General features: G+C 39.3%; 2 protein-coding genes across 51 annotated transcripts in view; both read right to left on the bottom strand.

Moving 5' to 3' along the window:
- ptprsa (protein tyrosine phosphatase receptor type Sa) overlaps window positions 1-17,500 on the bottom strand; it is a 387,121-nt gene that overhangs the window by 297,291 nt on the left and 72,330 nt on the right. For 20 of the 50 annotated variants that reach the window (XM_087302331.1, XM_087302330.1, XM_087302326.1 and 17 more), the window contains 1 exon segment: window positions 1,178-1,473. The exons of the other annotated variants lie outside the window; for them this stretch is intronic. The gene's annotated coding sequence lies outside the window, so the exon portion shown is untranslated. 50 annotated transcript variants of the gene reach the window in all.
- Window positions 1-17,500, bottom strand: part of kdm4b (lysine (K)-specific demethylase 4B) — an 814,203-nt gene that overhangs the window by 58,992 nt on the left and 737,711 nt on the right. The window lies entirely within an intron of this gene.

Genomic DNA, 17,500 nt, shown 5'->3' on the forward strand with positions numbered 1-17,500 from the left:
AATAAAGCAACCACAATGTAAAGCTCCAGAAAAAGTTACTTTCCAACACTCCTCATTATCTGAGACTGGCTGTGCTCCCCAAATTAAATGAAAATGTCAGAGAGCTCGCAGTAATTCTGCAAGATATTCAAAATGTGTTTCTCTAACCCCAACAAAAGAGCATTTCGTGGATATTAACGAAGTTTTAAAGGGATAGTTCAACTAAAAATATGAAAATTCTGTCATTATTACTTGTTTTTAAACCTTCAGAAGCTTCTTTCCTCTTTTTGGTCAGCCACTTGTAACCATTGACTTGCATAGTAAGAAAAACCAACACAACGGAAGTCAGTGGTTACAGTTTTCCTCAAAAATATCTTCTTTTGTGTCCAACAGAAGATATAAAAGGTTTAGAACTACTTGAGGGAGAGTAAACAGTGACTACATTTTCATTTCGGGGTGAATAATCCCCTTAATCTTATACTGTATTAAGTAAATCATCTTTTTCTTTTTTTCTTTTTTTACAGAAATTGCATTTGATTTGAGGTCACATTGATATTTGAACTGAGTACAATAAAGAACAAGTCAAATCCAAGCTAAAAAAAAAAAACACAATGTAAAAATTCCAAGTTCGTCACATTTTTGTTTGCTCGGTATCACCGAGACTGAAGTAGCTGATGCAGCATTTCAAAAGTGCTCGGTAGGTTATCAAATGTGTTTGCGATCCATCATAACTGGAGAAGTAAAAGTTGTGAAGTTAGAGCATGGAGGTCTCAGAGACCCACAACAGAAGATGAAAGATGTAAAAACAGCGACATGAAACCCGTTAGACTGCTACAGTATATACAGAAAAAAAAACCAAGGCATTCCACACATTTCAATGTATACCCCCTACACTCTAAAACACAACCCAATGTTGGGTTAAAATACACACAAACCCAACCATTTGGTTGAAAAGTATCATTTAAACTGAGTTGAAAAAAAAAACAATGTTGTGTTTGTGCACATTTGACCGAACGTTTGGTGACGACAACAACCCAACATTTTGAAAATGCACACAATGCAATCAATGAAGCATCACTAAAACTAACATTGAAGTAGCTCTGTGTAATACAAACTATTAGTATAAAAATTTTCAATATTTGTATAAAAGGGTATCTAAAAGAGTGATCAAATAGTTAATTTAAATGGTTTTACTTACAACTCTTCCACGCGCGTCCACGCAACTTCACTTGGGATCGATGCAGATGCGGTGCGACCATATAATTCCTCTCAACGGCGCATCCATGTAAAGCAAAACCAAAAAACTCCAAATAACTCCTCAGGAACGCGAAGTTTTCACCCGGAGTAAACAGTTATCCATGCCATGTCGACGGCGTGCGTGCGTAAACTCTCCAAGAGCGCACGGAACTCCGCGAACGCGCTTTAAAACGAGGTTTAAATGTCGGTCGATCGCCGCTCCGCCGCGTCCCGGAGCTGGAGCAGATCTTTTCTTTCAGGTCCTGGGCTTCGGCTGGGGGTAGGGGCAGTTTGATGGGGGATTCTTTTGCCCCCCTTTTTCTCCCGCTCGTTCACCCTCCCCAAACTCAGCGGTGCAGGCGGGGGATCCGCGCGAGCGCGCACACGTCACCACCGCTCTGTAGCGAGAGAGCGCGCACAGAGGAGCCGCTCGGTCATTTGAAACCCTCACTAAAACCATCCCACCTCCAAAATAGGACGTCTATGGATGGACACTGCGGGGAATAAGCTGGCCCTAAACAGATTCATTTTCTTTATTATAGCCTGTTTGTTTTACAAGCGCATTTGCTCGTATGAATGGAATGTTCAGCATATTAGCCATAGTTTGGCCTATTTGTAGGAGACAATTACTGCTAAACCACGAATGGCTATGTTTAGATTAGTCTATTAAATGTATGTTCCTATATAAATTGATTTAAGTTTATTACCAGCAGTGTTACTTTAAAAAGTAAACTGTAAAACATATAATCAATACGTCATGTATGTTTTTAGTTAATTGTAACTTATTAAACTAAGTTAATCATGGTTCAACTTAATTTTATGAGTTAATCAAGCTGTTTTAAATCAGTGGAAGGGCATCCGCTGTGTAAAACATGCTGGCTAAGTTGGCGGTTCATTCCACTGTGATGAATAAACCCTGCTGAATAAAGGGACTACGTCGAAAAGAAAATGAATGAATGAACGAGTGTGTGTGTGTGTGAATGAGTGTGTATGGGTGCTTCCCAGTACTGGGTTGCTGCTGGAAGGGCATCTGCTGTGTAAAACAATTCTCAACAAGTTAGAGGTTCATTCCGCTGTGGTGACCCCTGATTAATAAAGGGACTAAGTCGAAAAGAAAATAAATGAATGAGTGTGTGTATGTGAATGAGTGTGTATGGGTGTTTTCCAATACTGGGTTGCTGCTGGAAGGGCAACCGCTGAGTAAAACATATGCTGGAATTGTTGGTGGTTCATTCCACTGTGGTGACCCCTAATAAAAAAAGGGACTAAGTCGAAAAGAAAATGAATGAGTGTGTGTGTGTGAATGAGTGTGTATGGGTGTTTCTCAGTACTGGGTTGCTGCTGGAAGGGCATCCGCTGTATAAAACATATGCTGGAATAGTTGGTGGTTCATTCCGCTGTGGCAACCCTTGATGTATAAAGGGACTAAGTCAAAAAGAAAATGAATGAATGAGTGTGTATGGGTGTTCCCCATTACTGGGTTGCTGCTGGAAGGGCATCCGCTGTGTAAAACATATGCTGCAATAGTTGGTGGTTCATTCCGCTGTGGTGACTGATGTATAAAGGGACTAAGTCGAAAAGAAAATGAATAAGAGTGTGTGTGAATGAGTGTGTATGGGTGTTTCCCAGTACTGGGTTGCTGCTGGAAGGGCATCCGCAGTGTAAAGCATGCTGGATAAGTTAGCGGTTGATTTCTCTGTGGCGACCCCTGATTAATAAATTCAGTCACCTAAGTACAGTGTGTTCACCGCTCTAATCTCCGTAATGAACCTAGACGTTTCTAGGGACAAATAAACACAAACAAACAAACATCACTGGATGTTTATCAGAGAATTTACGACGCATATTGTGTGGACATGCCGCAAGTTAAAGGCATCCACTTATTCCAGCCACCAAACAATGAGCAGAAGCCTAACACAATAACTCATCTTCACGGAGGAGCCCTGGGGTATTGTTCACACGCGTTTATTCCTCTTTATTTAAGGGCCTCTGTGATCTGTGCCATCATAAAGAACCGAGGCCCAATCAGCGAGAACGCGGCGTAAAGGTTTTGCTGGTGATTTTATGTTGATTTCCCTCATGTTTCTTGCCTGGTTTAATCAGGCTTATAAATCGAACGCTACGGCGCATCCCACGTTCTCCTGGTGGCGGAAAGCGTAGCATGGTAAATTTCAAGAGCCATCGGAAGACGCTGGGGGGAAATGATAAAGATCACTTACCACTCGACACGGCCGATCCATAAGAGCATAATGAGCATTGTATACTGGAAGTGTTTTCCTTTTAGTGTGCGGTTTAAGGAGCATCTATGCAGAACCAGGCAAAGCAGAGGGTTCTCAAAGTACACGTGAAATCAAAACTAACCATGATGATTTTGTTCGCTCACATTGCTAGTTTTGTGGTGAACATGTCATCTGTGCTTGTCATTAAAAAAACACACAGTTAGCTGATGATTGGTATTAAGCTAGTTTGGCATGCTGTCCCGGGAGAGAGCCCTGAGCTCATGAGATCCTCGAGGCCGGGGCTCCCTCCCGTTGCAGGGCGAGAGGGGAGTTTGAGCTCAGGTAGATCTCGAGAACCCACCCCCTCTCCTGCTGCTTAAGGATTGCTAAGGTGGTGTGTTACTGGTGGAATTGAATATGGTGCTGATTTGGTTTAGTCAATTTACTTAATCTCATAGTTGTGTGTCACAAAAACACTCCGTAATCCATTCTAAACGCCATTGAAAATTTTCGCATTGCAAATTACCGGCATTTCTGTAGCTCGTTGAAAGGAGGTCCCTCAAGGCTCGGTACGAGGCCCCCTACAATTGATGTGTTTTTCCCCTCAAACCTTCAGGAACGGAGGTTGTCGTCAGTTTTTTCACTGTCAAACATGCCTAAAGTTTTGAAAATGCCCCAAAAATGCAAGTTTTTTTTGTGAAGGCAGCTTTGAAGTTCATCATTCGCACACCTCCGAAAAAAATCTATTAAATTCAGCACAGTCGTCTGTGCCCTGCTCATACTCAAGCTGTTGAAAATGATCGTGACACTAACCAGTGCTTTGTAATTTAATATTGCCTGTTTATCAGCTTCAGATACGCTAAACTGAATTAAGCTTTGTGCGCCTGGTTGCCAGATCCTGCTATTCAAGTGTTCATCATATCGGTGATATAGTGAAGCTATATTTAGCAGGTCATTCTCTAATTGCTTATCTCAGATGCAGCACGCTTTGACCTAATTATGCATCTAACTACATTTTGCGTGTAAACGTATACCCAGGCATACAACAACAACGAACAAACGTATTTCTGTCGCTGCATTGTAATCCACACGCGAGTCCTGCTGCGCTCTCATAGCGGGGAAATGAAAAACCTTCGTTGCTGCACATTTATAAACGCAACACTGACAACTTGTGTCTCCAAATTCTTCTTCTTCCACTTGTTTTGTCACCGAACTGTGGCGCCTGTCTGAGCGAATATTCTAGCGATGTATAAAGTACTAGACACCCAGACTTAAGTAAAAGTACAAGTGCTTTATCAAAAAAGTGACTTGAGTGGAAGTAGAAGTGCTCTTTAAGCACAAAATTTAAGTGGAAGTACTAAAGTATTCAACTTTTTCTGCACTTAAATATTGAAAGTAGTTTATTTCAAAATGTGCTACGCAAATACTGAGAGTAAAAGTGCAAGTATTGTGTAATGTAGATATTAAAGAAAGCAGTCAAAAGAGGTCATATGGTTTTGTTTATTTTAAATATCTTTTTTGGGGGCAAGAAAAGAAACATGGCTTACGATACTGTTTTTCTCTCGCGCTTGAACCACAGATCTAACAGATTATAACAGATTATAAAAGCTTTAACACACCTTTCAAAGTTGCGTGTCACAAAAACACTCCGTAATCCATTCAAAACGCCATTGAAAATTTTAGCATTGCAAATTACCGGCATTTCTGTAGCTGGTTGAAAGGAGGTCCCTCAAGGCTCGGTACGAGGCCCCCTACAATTGATGTGTTTTTCCCCTTAAAACTTCAGGAACGGAGGTTCTCGTCAGTTTTTTCACTGTCAAACATGCCCAAAGTTTTGAAAGCCCCAAAAAAGCAAGTTTTTTTTTTGTGAAGGCAGCTTTTAAGTTCATCATTCGCACACCTCCGAAAAAATCTATTAAATTCAGCACAGTCGTCTGTGCCCTGCTCATGCTCAAGCTGTTGAAAATGATCGTGACACTAACCAGTGCTTTGCAATTTAATATTGCCTGTTTATCAGCTTCAGATACGCTAAACTGAATTAAGCTTTGTGTGCCTGGTTGCCAGATCCTGCTATTCAAGTGTTTATCTATCATATCGGTGATACAGTGAAGCTATATTTAGCAGGTCATTCTCTAATTGCTTGGCTCCGATGCAGCACGCTTTGACCTAATTATGCATCTAACTACATTTTGCGTGTAAACGTATACCGAGGCATACAACAACAACAAACAAACGTATTTCTGTCGCGTGCATTGTAATCCACACGTGAGTCCAGCTGCGCTCTCATAGCGGGGAAATGAAAAACCTTCGTTGCAGCACATTTATAAACGCAACACTGACAACTTGTGTCTCCAAATTCTTCTTCTTCCACTTGTTTTGTCACCGAACTGTGGCGTCTCTCTGAGCGAATACTCTAGCGATGTATAAAGTACTAGACACCCAGACTTAGGTAAAAGTACAAGTGCTTTATCAAAAAAAGTGACTTGAGTGGAAGTAGAAGTGCTCTTTAAGCACAAAGCTTAAGTGGAAGTACTAAAGTATTCAACTTTTTCTGCACTTAAATATTGAAAGTAGATTATTTCAAAATGTGCTACGTAAATACTGAAAGTAAAAGTGCAAGTACTGTGTAATGTAGTTATTAAAAAAAGCAGTCAAAAGACGTCATATTGTTTTGTTTATTTTAAATATCTTTTTTGGGGGGCACGAAAAGAAACATGGCTTACAATACTGTTTTTCTCTCGCACTTGAACCACAGATCTGACAGATTATAACAGATTATAAAAGCTTTAACACACCTTTCAAAGTTGCTTGTCACAAAAACACTCCGTAATCCATTCAAAACGATATTGAAAATTTTCGCATTGCAAATTACCGGCATTTCTGTAGCTCGTTGAAAGAAGGTCCCTCAAGGCTCGGTACGAGGCCCCCTACAATTGATGTGTTTTTCCCTTTAAAACTTCAGGAACGGAGGTTCTCGTCATTTTTTTCACTGTCAAACATGCCCAAAGTTTTGAAAGCGCCCAAAAAAGCAAGTTTTTTTTTTTGTGAAGGCAGCTTTTAAGATCATCATTCGCACACCTCCAAAAAAAATCTATTAAATTCAGCACAGTCGTCTGTGCCCTGCTCATACTCAAACTGTTGAAAATGATCGTGACACTAACCAGTGCTTTGCAATTTAATATTGCCTGTTTATCAGCTTCAGATACGCTAAACTGAATTAAGCTTTGTGCGCCTGGTTGCCAGATCCTGCTATTCAAGTGTTTATCTATCATATCGGTGATATAGTGAAGCTATATTTAGCAGGTCATTCTCTAATTGCTTGGCTCCGATGCAGCACGCTTTGACCTAATTATGCATCTAACTACATTTTGCGTGTAAACGTATACCGAGGCATACAAGAACAACAAACAAACGTATTTCTGTCGCTGCATTGTAATCCACACGTGAGTCCAGCTGCACTCTCATGGCGGGGAAATGAAAAACCTTCGTTGCAGCACATTTATAAAAGCAACACTGACAACTTGTGTCTCCAAATTCTTCTTCTTCCACTTGTTTTGTCACCGAACTGTGGCGTCTCTCTGAGCGAATACTCTAGCGATGTATAAAGTACTAGACTCCCAGACTTAGGTAAAAGTAAAAGTGCTTTATCAAAAAAATGACTTGAGTGGAAGTAGAAGTGCTCTTTAAGCACAAAGCTTAAGTGGAAGTACTAAAGTATTCAACTTTTTCTGCACTTAAATATTGAAAGTAGTTTATTTCAAAATGTGCTACGCAAATACTGAAAGTAAAAGTGCAAGTATTGTGTAATGTAGTTATTAAAGAAAGCAGTCAAAAGACGTCATATTGTTTTGTTTATTTTAAATATCTTTTTTTGGGGGCACGTAAAAGAAACATGGCTTACGATACTGTTTGTCTCTCGCGCTTAAACCACAGATCTGACAGATTATAACAGATTATAAAAGTTTTAACACACCTTTCAAAGTTGCTTGTCACAAAAACACTCCGTAATCCATTCAAAACGATATTGAAAATTTTCGCATTGCAAATTACCAGCATTTCTGTAGCTCGTTGAAAGGAGGTCCCTCAAGGCTCGGTACGAGGCCCCCTACAATTGATGTGTTTTTCCCTTTAAAACTTCAGGAACGGAGGTTCTCGTCATTTTTTTCACTGTCAAACATGCCCAAAGTTTTGAAAGCCCCAAAAAAAGCAAGTTTTTTTTTGTGCAGGCAGCTTTTAAGTTCATCATTCGCACACCTCCGAAAAAAATCTATTAAATTCAGCACAGTCGTCTGTGTTGCTGTGTTGCTGGTTGCCAGATCCTGCTATTCAAGTGTTCATCATATCGGTGATATAGTGAAGCTATATTTAGCAGGTCATTCTTTAATTGCTTGGCTCCGATGCAGCACGCTTTGACCTAATTATTCATCTAACTACATTTTGCGTGTAAACGTATACCCAGGCATACAACAACAATGAACAAACGTATTTCTGTCGCGTGCATTGTAATCCACACGTGAGTCCAGCTGCGCTCTCATAGCGGGGAAATATAAAACCTTCGCTGCAGCACATTTATAAAAGCAACACTGACAACTTGTGTCTCCAAATTCTTCTTCTTCCACTTGTTTTGTCACCACACCGTGGCGTCTCTCTGCCGTCTGAACACTGTAACAGGTAAAAACAGTCTTCGAAGCTGTCATGCATATTAATGAAGTTCCACCTCATACACAATAGAGCGCACTAATTGGTTTGAACCAAGTCTTTCTCATGAATTAATGCTGCACACTCAGAGACGTTACAATGTACTCACCGATACAGACATCCAGTCTCCACACTGGAATACACACAAGTATCTAATCGCGGTGACGCAGCTTCAAAAATTTGTTTCAAACCGGAAGAACGTATGTGCTTGAAATAGCGCAAAACAACCAATTTTCACCTTTTTATTTAAAAACATATGTATCCTAATAGTGTTTTTAGCAACGTGGGACACTTATATGACTGTCGACAGTTCAAAAAATGTGGTTTGGTGTTTCATAATGTCAGGAAATTAAAAAAAAGAGACTTATTGTGTTTCTATCACTCCAGTATGACTGTGGACACACTATACCTACACGCAGTTCTGTCCAAACAGCTTACAAACGTTGATTTTTATCATAGGTGGCCTTTAATGTTGTTGAATGGGTATACGTTTACACGCAAAATGTAGTTAGATGCATAATTAGGTCAAAGCGTGCTGCATCGGAGCCAAGCAATTAGAGAATGACCTGCTAAATATAGCTTCACTATATCACCGATATGATAGATAAACACTTGAATAGCAGGATCTGGCAACCAGGCACACAAAGCTTAATTCAGTTTAGCGTATCTGAAGCTGATAAACAGGCAATATTAAATTGCAAAGCACTGGTTAGTGTCACGATCATTTTCAACAGCTTGAGTATGAGCAGGGCACAGACGACTGTGCTGAATTTAATAGTTTTTTTTTCGGAGGTGTGCGAATGATGAACTTAAAAGCTGCCTGCACAAAAAAAAAACTTGCTTTTTTGGGGCTTTCAAAACTTTGGGCATGTTTGACAGTGAAAAAAACTGACGAGAACCTCCGTTCCTGAAGTTTTAAAGGGGAAAAAAAACACATCAATTTTAGGGGGCCTCGTACCGAGCCTTGAGGGACCTCCTTTCAACGAGCTACAGAAATGCCGGTAATTTGCAATCCAAAAATTTTCAATGGCGTTTTGAATGGATTACGGAGTGTTTTTGTGACACGCAACTTTGAAAGGTGTGTTAAAGCTTTTATAATCTGTTATAATCTGTCAGATATGTGGTTCAAGCGCGAGAGAAAAACAGTATCGTAAGCCATGTTTCTTTTCGTGCCCCCAAAAAAAGATATTTAAAATAAACAAAACAATATGACGTCTTTTGACTGCTTTCTTTAATATCTACATTACACAATACTTGCACTTTTACTTTCAGTATTTGCGTAGCACATTTTGAAATAAACTACTTTCAATATTTAAGTGCATAAAAAGTTGAATACTTTAGTACTTCCACTTAAGCTTTGTGCTTAAAGAGCACTTCTACTTCCACTCAAGTCATTTTTTTGATAAAGCACTTGTACTTTTACCTAAGTCTGGGAGTCTAGTACCTTATACATCGCTAGAGTATTCGCTCAGAGAGACGCCACAGTTCGGTGACAAAACAAGTGGAAGAAGAAGAATTTGGAGGCACAAGTTGTCAGTGTTGCGTTTATAAATGTGCTGCATTGAAGGTTTTTCATTTCCCCGCTATGAGAGCGCAGCTGGACTCACGTGTGGATTACAATGCACACGACAGAAATACGTTTGTTTGTTGTTGTTGTATGCCTCGGTATACGTTTACATGCAAAATGTAGTTAGATGCATAATTAGGTCAAAGCGTGCTGCATCTGAGATAAGCAATTAGAGAATGACCTGCTAAATATAGCTTCACTATATCACCGATATGATGAACACTTGAATAGCAGGATCTGGCAACCAGGCGCACAAAGCTTAATTCAGTTTAGCGTATCTGAAGCTGATAAACAGGCAATATTAAATTGCAAAGCACTGGTTAGTGTCACGATCATTTTCAACAGCTTGAGTATGAGCAGGGCAGAGACGACTGTGCTGAATTTAATAGATTTTTTTCGGAGGTGTGCGAATGATGATCTTAAAAGCTGCCTGCACAAAAAGAAACTTGCTTTTTTGGGGCTTTCAAAACTTTGGGCATGTTTGACAGTGAAAAAACTGACGAGAACCTCTGTTCCTGAAGTTTTAAGGGGAAAAACACATCAATTGTAGGGGGCCTCGTACCGAGCCTTGAGGGACCTCCTTTCAACGAGCTACAGAAATGCAGACTTTCCATCGACAGAAAATGCAGCAGCTTTCATCTTCAGGCCCACAGAGCGGAGAACATACTTCTGAATACACAGCCACTCATATGTGTGTGTGTGTGTGTGTGTGTCTAAAAATGTGTGTGTTTGTCTACAGAAAGTGAACTGATCCATAGCCAGGAAGGAAAGCAGACTGACAGCTATTAGAGTGCAACTGTGCTGTCTTATCTGCTGCCTGATAGGAATCTACAAAGACCCACTGCAGAGATTATGAATTCATTACAGACAGTCCCACACACACACACACACTCGCAGAGAAAGGAGAGGTCATTTCTGTTCGCTATCATAAATATTAAACGTGACCATCTTGTCGCTATTGAATGAGTTGGGAAAAAAAAATCTGTTTTTCAAAAGATGCAAAGGTGAGGTCATTTCCTCCCTCACAGGACCTGAGGGAGAGCATGCTAAAATGGCTAGAAATGTGCTGTGCTTTCTGCAGTCAACGGTCAGTGGAGATGGAGGAGCTAAAAAAAAGTGAAAAATGACCCTCGGTGATGTCACTGCCTGCCTGCGGTCAGTTTCTCAGCAGAAAGACTCCAAATCCACACACATTTTTCAAAAATATAACAAAGAGCGCTGGTGTTACGAGGTGCAGAAGCCTCCAGGAGCTGCGTTTCAGACCAACGGAAAAAAAGGTGGAGGAGGAGGAGAATGGATTTAGAAAGACTTCACCCAAAAATAAACTCATCTTCACGTCATCTTACAGCCAGACACATTTCCATCTTCCAAGAAACACAAAAGGAGATTTAAAGCTATATTATTTCCTTCCTTTGCTTTTTTAAAACTGCATTTAACTGCAAAACTTAAAGAAATATTAATTTTTTATTTTTAAAAATAAAGCACCATATTAGTCTATACTTTACACACAGCCGGCCACTTTATTAGGTACACCTGTCCAACTGCTCATTAATGTAAACTTCAAATCAGCCATTCACATGGCAGCAACACAACGCATTTAGGCATGTGGACATGGTCAAGACGATCTGCTGCAGTTCAAACCGAGCATCAGAATGGAGAAGAAAGGGGATTTAAGAGACTTTGAACGTGGCATGGCTGTTGGTGCCTGAGTATTTCAGAAACTGCTGATCTACTGGGATTTTCACGCACAACCATCTCTAGGGTTTACAGAGAATGGTCTGAAAAAGAGAAAATATCCCGTGAGCGGCAGTTTTGTGGGCGCAAATGCCTTGTTGATGCCAGAGGTCAGAGGAGAATGGCCAGACTGGTTCCAGCTGATAGAAAGGCAACTCGTGATGCTATTATGTCAATATGGAGCTAAATCTCTGAGCAATATTTCTAGTACCTTATTTACTTTATGCTAAGAAGGATTAAGAGAGTTCTGAAGGCAAAAGGGGTTCCAACCTGGTACCAGTAAGATGTACCTAATAAAGTGGCCGGTGAGTGTATTTGACTCTCTTAAAGAGACAGTTCACCCAAAAATGAAAATTAAATTGTCATTTACTCTCCCTCATGTGCTTTTAAATCTTTATGTGCTTCTTTTTGCATTTTTAAAAAGCCTTTAGTGTTCGACAGAAGAAAGAAACTCGAATAGACTTTGAACAGGTGAAGGGGGAGGTAATGATGACAGAGTTTTCATTTTTGGGTGAACTATCCTTTTAAGATCATATATGAGCTTACAGACAGATCAAACGTTCATTAATTTTCCTTTGGCTTAGTCTCTGTTTCAGTGGTCACCACAGTGGAATGAACCGCCAACTATTCTGGCACAAGTTTTACCCAGCGGATGCCCTTCCAGCCGCAACTCAGTAATTTAGCTTAATCAATTCCCCTATAGCGCATGTGTTTGGACTGTGGGGGAAACCGGAGCACCCGGAGGAAACCCACACAAACACAGGGCGAAACTCCACACAGAAATGCCAACTGACCCAGCTGAGGCTCGAACCAGCGACCTTCCTGCTGTGAGGTGATACTGCTAATCACTGAGCCACCATGCTGCCCAAAAATCAAACAAATATATCTTATTAAATGATCCAATTTTAAAATATCAAATTAGCATATTCAAATTCGCAGACCATGGGCTAATGCAGTGCTAACTTAGAAAGCATACAATTTTAGTCAAATTTATTATAAACGCATTAGCTTTTATTTATTTATTTTATGGGTTTTAATGTTCATATTTGGGGCGACACGGTGGCTCAGTTTTTAACACCGTTGCAAGAAGGTCACTGACTCAAGTCCCATTTGGGTCAGTTGTCATTCCTGTGTGGAGTTTGCATGTTCTCCCCGTGTTGGCGTGGGTCTGCTGCGTAAAACTAAAGCTGGAATAGTTGGCGGTTCATTCTGTTGGGGCGACATCTGATCAATAAGGGACTAAGCCGAATGAAAATGAATGAATAAACGTAGTAAACCCTGAAAATGTATAAATATGGTAAAATAAATTAAATAAAAATAAACAAATAGGAATAGTGGCAGGGATCGTGTGATTGAACAACGGCTGAGAGAAAAAGTAGGTCAATTAAAGTGATTAACACCTCTTTTCTCTCAAATCTGCGTTGTAATGTCACAAAATGTAAACAAGACTCAGCCACAATGTGTGCGTTTGTGCTGTTTTTATAGTCCTAGTAATCAGCCTTGGGAGTAGCTTGAGCTGTGTCTGTCTGCAATCATGGCGGTCGAGGTCAGGTGTGTGCGTGGTGCATGACTGGATCTTGTAGTCCGTTTAATGGCGGGTTTGTAGTTCTATGTAGTTCTCTGATGTCTGCACAGGCTGGATCGCTGGTGATCATAAGTTTACTTCAGGGATATTTTGCTTTTGTCTATTTATATGTTCTTTTTAGATTTCATTTATTCTTATTTCATATCTATTTAAGTCTGTAAGTGCTTTAACTTATATTAAACGACAATTAGTCAATTATTAGTAGTTGTTTAATGTATTGTTTATATTTTTTAGTCAACAAAATGTTCAATAGTTTAATTATTCAGGAATCTGATCTAAAAAAATCCTTTGCATGTTTGAGGTTTGCTTACAGAAAATGACAAATTGATTTCTCTAAATCATGTTTATTCAGTCGAACAGCGTCATTGTCGATTATCAAAAACAGTTTCACACCCACAAAATGCCATTGTCATGTACATAAACAGCACATAAATAAATAATTTTTAAAAATCCATATATTGAGTTGAGCACCAATCTGAAATTTGACCTATTGGAAATGAGCAGCGTGAACGTTCTGCTAAATATCTCCTTTTGTGTTTTACAGAGGAAGAGGAGCGATTTGGCTTTGGAACGGCATGAGGGTGAATAAATAAGGTGAGGATTTTCCTTTTATAAAACATGAGGAGAGCGAGCGGCTGATAGAATGACAGCAGCGGAAAGAAAGGGGAGCCGAAGCGAGTGTGTGTGTGTGTGCGTTTGGCAGGATGGCAGGTTGCCGGTGCTCTGTGCCGTGGATCGGTGTGTGTGGATGTGTTGGCCTTATTTGGAGTCAGAGTCTCTGAGCTTGTTTATCCAGCAGGTCAAAGGGCTGTTACACTGCAAACACACACACACACACACACACACACACTTTCTCTCTTTATATCAGGAGATCTATCTCATACAAACACTCAGGTTATAAAGACACAGACAACGACTCACTCTCTCTTAGATATACACACACGAACACTGTTGCAACATCGATCCAAAATGTTTAATAATAGTCGAATAAAGTATTTAATTAATTAATAAATAAAATAATCTGCAAATGTAACTCAAATCTAAAAGAACAACATCAAAACTAATTAAATTAATAATTATTTTTACACACAAACCCCAACTAATGCAGAAACTGAGGTGTATATACTTTTATTTCTGCAGTAATGCGTGTGTTAATGTCGTATTTGTAATAAGAATGGATAATGTATTGTAAAGTGGAGTCAAACACTTGCTGCTGATCTGATCTCCGCTCGTTATTCCTGTGCGCGTTTCACTATGAAAAGCCAAAGCAAACAGTGGCAGGATCTCACGCCTGCAGATCTGCACACACTGCAGAGTGACGTGAACCGGCAGAATTCAGGACGACACGCAGATCTGCAGCATTCAGAGCAGACCAGGCATCATTAAAGCAGATCAGACTCAATACAGGTCAAATATAGACACACAAATGACCAGATCAGACTCAATACAGACCAGATCAGACTCAAAACATGATTAAACCAGCTCAGGCTCAATACAGATCAGACACAATATAGTTCAGATCAGACTCAAAACATGATTAAACCAGCTCCGACTTGATATAGACCAGATCAGACTCAAATTATGATTAAACCAGCTCTGACTTAATATAGACCAGATCAGCCTCAAAACAGACTAGATCGAACTCAATACATGATTAAACCAGCTCAGACTTAATATAGACGAGATTAGACTCAAATTATTAAACCAGCTTAGACTTAATATAGACCAGATCAGATTTAAAACAGACGAGATCAGACTCAAAACATGATTAAACCAACTCAGACTTAATATAGACCAGCTCAGACTCAATACAGATCAGACTCAATACAGACCAGATCAAACTCAAAACATGATTAAACCAGCTCAGATTCAATACATATCAGACTCAAAATAAAATTAAATCAGCTCCAACTCAATATAGACCAGATCAGACTCAAAACAGGCCAGATCAGACTCAAAACATGATTAAACCAGCTCAGATTTAATACAGATCAGATTCAAAACATAATTAAACCAACCCGACTCAATATAGACCAGATCAGACTCATTACAGACCAAATTAGACCCGAAGCATGATTAAACCAGCTCAGACTCAATACAGACCAGCTCAGACTCAAAACAGACCAGATCAGACTCAAAACATGATTAAACCAGTTTAGACTCAAAACATGATTAAACAGCTCAGACTCAAGTCAGACCAGATCAGACTCAAAACATGATTAAACCAGCTCAGATACAAACCACGATTAAACAAGCTCAGACTCGATATAGACCTGATCAGACTCATTACAGACCAAATCAGACCCAAAACATGATTAAAGCTGCTTAGGCTCAATACAGACTAGATCAGACTTAATACAGACCAGATCAGGCTCAAAACATGATTGAACCAGCTCAGGCTCAAAACAGACCAAATCAGACCTAATACAAACCAGATCAGGCTCAATACAGACCAAATCAAACTCAAAACATGATTAAACCAGATCAGATGCATGCAATAAAGACCTGACAGACTCAATACAGATGAATACTGACCACATCAGACTCAACACAAATCAGATCAGACTAATAGACTAGTAATCATGAACAGCATCATGATTAAATCAGATCAGACTCAAAACATGATTAAACCAGATCAGACTCAATACAGGCCATACATACCAGATCAGATTCAATCAAGACTAGATCAGACTCAATACAGAACAGATCAGACTCAATGAAGACTAGATCAGATGTAATAGATGATTAAACCAGATCAGACACAATATAGACCGGATCAGACCGAATCAAATTTAATACATGATTAAATCATATCAGACTCAATACAGACCAGATCGGACTCAATGCTAACCAGATCTGATTCAATAAATGATTTATTTATATCAGACTCAATACAGACCAGATCATACTCACTGCTAACCAGATCAGATTCAATACATGATCAAACCATATCAGACTCAATACAGACCAGATAAAACTCACTGCTAACCACCAGATCAGATCCAAAACATGATTAAACCAGATCAATCTAAAAACATGAATAAAACAGATCAGACTTAAGACAAAATTAAACCATATCTAAAAAAAAAAATACACAATTAAACCAGATCAGACGCAAAACAGCATTAAATTAGATCAGACTTACTACATGATAAAACCAGATCAGACCCAATACACAATCAAACAAGATCAAACCCAGCACATAGCCTCAACCAGATCAGACCCAATACACCATTAAACCATGTAAGACTCAATACACAATTAAACCACATCAGACCCAATAACCAATTACTGTAAACGAGATCAGCTCCAACACAGACCAAACAGTAGCCCAAGACCAAATAAAACACATCAGACTGTCCAAACACTGCAGAAACACTCAGAAATACAGCGCAACACAGGCGTCATTTGATTTTCATGATGAAGGATGACATATGATTGATTAGAGATGATTATAATGACAAGAAAGACTGATTATAATCATCAAGCAAATAAACAAACCATCCGCCTCGCTCCATCAGAAAGCCATCAATTATCTATCTATCCACCCATGCAACTTTCTATCTGTCCATCCATCCATCCATCCATCCATCCTATTTTCTATCTATCTATCTATCTATCTATCTATCTATCTATCTATCTATCTATCTATCTATCTATCTATCTATCTATCTATCTATCTATCTATCTATCTATCTATCTATCTATCTATCTATCTATCCATCCATCCATCCATCCATCCATCCATCCATCCATCCATCTATTTATCTACCCAAGCAACTTTCTATCTGTCCATCCATCCATCCATCCATCTATCTACCCAAGCAACTTTCTATCTGTCCATCCATCCATCCATCCATCCATCCATCCATCCATCCATCCATCCATCCATCCATCCATCCATCCATCTATCTATCTATCTATCTATCTATCTATCTATCTATCTATCTATCTATCTATCTATCTATCTATCTATCTATCTATCTATCTATCTACCCAAGCAACTTTCTATCTGTACATCCATCCATCCATCCAATCTATCTATCTATCTATCTATCTATCTATCTATCTATCTATCTATCTATCTATCTATCTATCTATCTATCTATCTATCTATCTATCTATCTATCTATCTATCTATCTATCTATCTATCTATCTATCTATCTATCTATCCATCCATCCATCCATCCATCCATCTATTTATCTACCCAAGCAACTTTCTATCTGTCCATCCATCCATCTATTTATCTACCAAAGCAACTTTCTATCTGTCCATCCATCCATCCATCCATCCATCCATCCATCCATCCATCCATCCATCTATTTATCTACCCAAGCAACTTTCTATCTGTCCATCCATCCATCCATCCATCCATCCATCCATCCATCCATCCATCCATCCATCTATCTATCTATCTATCTATCTATCTATCTATCTATCTATCTATCTATCTATCTATCTATCTATCTATCTATCTATA

This window comes from Danio rerio, chromosome 22, assembly GCF_052040795.2.
Source record: "Danio rerio strain M-AB ecotype USA chromosome 22, GRCz13ab, whole genome shotgun sequence".
NCBI lineage: Eukaryota > Metazoa > Chordata > Actinopteri > Cypriniformes > Danionidae > Danio > Danio rerio.